This window comes from Condylura cristata, unplaced genomic scaffold, assembly GCF_000260355.1.
Source record: "Condylura cristata isolate star-nosed mole 26May11 unplaced genomic scaffold, ConCri1.0 scaffold00041, whole genome shotgun sequence".
Lineage (NCBI taxonomy): Eukaryota > Metazoa > Chordata > Mammalia > Eulipotyphla > Talpidae > Condylura > Condylura cristata.
In genome coordinates this window covers 4,430,421-4,434,769 of record NW_004567142.1, presented here as the reverse complement: position 1 = coordinate 4,434,769, position 4,349 = coordinate 4,430,421, and positions in this window count along the sequence as shown.

Sequence of the window (4,349 nt, the reverse complement as noted above, 5' to 3'; positions counted from 1 at the left end):
ACCACATGGCGTGGCAGACCTCTCCTGACCCGCCCGCTGCTCCCCTCAGCAGTGTACTTCGTTGATCTGCCTGTTCTGTTCCCCACTCTGTCTCTAGTGAAGCCTCTCACTGCCCCTGCGCCTCTGGCCTGTACCCCAGTTCTGTATGCACAAATAAATAAATCTTAAAAAAAATTAATCACATCTGCAAAGCATTTTTTGCCATGTAACATAACATATTCATGGGCTCCAAGAATTAGAGTGTGGGCAAATTTGGGAGGCCACTGTTTTGCCTCCCAAAAGCAGATGTAGGTGAACTCTAGTACTACCCGTCTAGAACTTCCCCAACCGTCCTAAGCATCTCCAATCATTCTCTTTCCTTGGCCCCACTTTATTCTTTTTAGCGCTGATTACCAACTGATATATTAAATATTTGTTCACTTGTTTACTATTTTTGCCTCTACTAGAAAGTGAGCTCTCTGGGAACTGGAATTTTGTTTTCTTCATAGCTGTATCCCCTGCATCTAGAAAGGTACATGCTACATAATATATAGTCATTAATGGTTGTTGAAAAGTGATAATTGAATGGGTTCACTTGCACCCAAATTGAATCCGAAAGCATCTATAGTATTAAAAGTTATAAAGTCTCCCAAGGGGATTATAACTGAGATGGAAAAATGCACAAAATGATGGATAAATAAACTATTGAAAAGAAAAAAAAAACTTTCATTCATAAAACTAAAAAAAAAAGTTATAATAAACTCCAAATAACAGTGGGTTAACCAAGGTAGGAATTTATTTCTCTCTCCTTCATTAGAGAGATAGTCAAGCTACCAGGAACCTTCTAGCTTTCCTCTCCACCATGATTTGTCCTTGTGGTCCAAAACAGCAGCTAATGCTCCAGCCATCACTTGTGTATCCACACAGCAAGATGGAGGAAGGACAAATAAAAAGCCCCCAGCTATCTTATAGGGATGTACTTCAAAAGCTGCTAGATTTTCTCTGTTTTCATTGGCTAGAATTTTGTCACATGGCCTTACCTAGCTGCAGTAGGGGTGGCTATATCATCTTTAGGTCTGTACTGTCTTCAATTCAGTTAAACAGGATGTTTTATTACCAAGGAAAAAGAAGAGAAAGGCTTTAGGGGGAGAAATTAGCAGACCTGCCTCGATGTCAGACCCTCAGCCAATCAGAACCCAGAGTAACTGTGACATCATAAGATGCTATGCAGAGCAGCCTTATGACATTTCTAGGAATTGAGAGGCTGAGACTGGAAATAGTTACTGTCTTGGCCATGGCATTCCCTTCCCCCTCCTGCTGCCCTGACCTTGGACTCATGTGTATTTTGTGCAGTGCTTTTACTCCAGGCAGTAGGACAAAATAGGTACTCAATAAATATTTATTAAATAAATAGGTGTTATTATTTATTCATTGCTTTTGAACATTGTTTTGACCACCATTATTGAATAGGTGTTATATGTCCATCATACAGGTGAAGAAACTGAGGGGGATCCTAACTTTAGGTGGGGAGAGAGATTCAAGCTGTTTGCGGGGCTTCCCTGGTGGCAAGGATTAAATCCCAGTACTATGAAGCTGTCAGCAGCCACTGCAGCACAAGTTCAATCCCTGGCCAGGGAGCTGACCCACGTGGCAGAACAGACCTCTCCTGTCTCCCTGCCACTCTCCTCAGCAATGTATTTCAATAGATCTGCTTGTTCTGCCCCCCTCCCCTCTGGTGAATGCTCTTACCCGCCCCCACCTCTGGCCTAGACCCTAGTTCTTGTATGCATAAATAAAAATAAATCTTAAAATAAAAAAAGTTGGACCAGAATACTTAATCACCTTTTCAGTGAAGAAACTGCCACTGAGAGAGACAAGGAGACTTAACAACAGACAACAGAAAGTAGCAGATAGTCAAGTCTTGTTCTTTAGAGCTGAACTGCCAGTACTATCACCACTGGCAACAATGAGCTATTTGAATTTAAATTGATTAAAATTAGGTAAAATATAAAGTTCCTCAGTCACATTACCCACATTTCAAATGACTGATGTTTAATATATTAACAGGCCAGATATAGACATTTCTACAATGGTAGAAAGTTCTATGTGATAGCAGTGCTCAAGAATGAGGAATTGAGCCAGGGAACAGCCTCCAGAGAGCTCTGGGAAAACTGTCCAAATTCTGAGCCTCATCAGGAGAATTTTCTACACTCTGCAAGGAAAGAATTTTACATTTTCAAGGATTTTTATAGGGAACATCTGGGCAAGTGTCAGGTTAATATATCTATCTGACTTTGTCTACATATTGAGGAAAACAAAGAAGGTTGCTAATATTTACCCTGCCATGTTAGAGCCTTATCTACTGGGAAATGGGAGTTTAGAATGCCACAAGCCTTTTAAGTCTGTCTTTATTTGAGGCTACTAACTTGCCCAGTGGAAGCTTTTTTCTTATTATTGATGCAGCTTCTTCACAAGACCAGTCCAGTTATGTTTGGGCTTTTTTTTTTTTTCTTTTCTTTGTACCAGTTAGTTGAGACCAGGGTGAGGGGTATTCTTTTTATTTTTTTTAAAGTTGCATTTCTTTATGCATACAGAACTGGGGTGCAGGCCAGAGGTATAGGGGGTGAGAGGATTCACCAGAGACAGAGTGGGGAGCAGAACAGGCACACTGATGAAGTACACTGCTGAGGGGAGCAACTGGTGGGTCAGGAGAGGTCTGCGGCGCCATGTGGGTCACTTCCCTGGCTCGGGATCAAACTCATGCTGCAGTGGCTTTGGAGAGCTTCATAGTGCTGTGCTTCAACTCCTTCCACCACCAGGGAGGCCTGAGGGCTACTCATTGTCCTTCACAAGAACATTTTCAAGAAGAATCTGAATTCTGGAGTCAGACTGCCTGGGTTTAAATTCTTCTGTGTCCCTTAGTTTTTTCATCTGTAAACTGGGGAAGATGATGACAATCAGAGGAAGTAGCAAAGGGGGCCTATTAGGAAGACTAAATAAGTGATTGTGTGTATGGACAAGGTTTAGAACAGAGCCTGGCAGAGAGTTAGGGTCATGTGAGTTTGCTGTTATTGGCTATACCTCCATAGGAGAGAGCGCTGGAGAACACAGAACAGGAAGATTTTGTGGGCTCCGGGAAGGAGTGGGAGTTGGCAGAAGGGAGAGTAGGTTAAGAAGGCCAAGAGGGCTATGGGAACCAGCCAGGCCTGGAGAGTCCAGGCCCTGTTGTCTCCCACCCAGGGCCAGGGAAGTAGGAGATGAAAGTGAGGAGCGTGGCATGCCCCATATGTTCATCAGGACCCAGACTTTGTTCCCAGTGCCCGAGACAAATAGGCATGAAATTCACATCTGGGGCGCACCTCCGGCCTGGCCTTGGCCTCCGTCTCTGGGCACCAAGCCCAGTCTGTGCTCTCTAATGGAGGCAGCACAGGTGGCTTCCGGAGCCCAGGGGAGGGCCTTGCCCACCTCAGAACTGCCAACAGCTTCCTGGAAGAGCAGACTCCTGAAGAATACGGGGGTCCCTGTAGGGATTTGTCCAGCAGGAAGTAGAGGGGTGGTAAGGGTGGGCTGAGATGGGGGGAAGAAAGCCCCAGTTAGAGGGGCTTGTGCCCTTCTGATTCTGGACCTTGTGCAAAGGTCCAGAGGCCAGCGGGCCTTGGGTGGTAAGAGTATCACAGAAAACACACGAGGCTTATGGGCCTATGGAAGGGGGCCAGAGTCTCTAGGGAAATTTGGACAGCAACAGCTTCATCTCTTTCAGTCGTGCCTGATTTCTCTCCTCAGGACAGCTTTGCGCTTGCCTGCATGGGCTATCCTCGGGGTTAGATACACAAGGACCTGATCTACAGGCCAATGAAGGTGACACAGGGCCTTGGGAATTTCCCCAGATGGCTGCAGCCCTGGCAAGAATTTAACTGGGCAAGAGACCCTGAGCCAGAGTCCTCCAGCTAAATGACTCCCAAAGTCCTAACCCTGAGAACTTTGAAGGATTTAGTTGTCGCATTACACCATTACGCTTTTGGAGTCGGTTGTACAGCAACGGATAATTAAACGCACACCTCTCTGTGTCTTCCGTGTGCCTAACCCTATTTGACTCCCCCTGGGCTTGTTTCCCTTCCTCGCCCCCCCCCCGACCCCCTTCTCTAGAAGCCTGAAAGTCCATGTCCAGTTCTGTCTCTGGAAGCCTCTGCAGTTTCTCCCTTCACGTCAGCTGGTGTCTTTCGGCGTCTCTCGCCTCCTCCTCTTCCTCTCGGCGGAGACCTTTCTCGGCATGAATGTCTCTATTTATAGACGTTGGCGCGCGCCGCCGCTCGGTCTCCGTCACCTCCTGCTCGCACTCGGCGCGAGGGAGCGGTCTCCGCCGCCCCTCC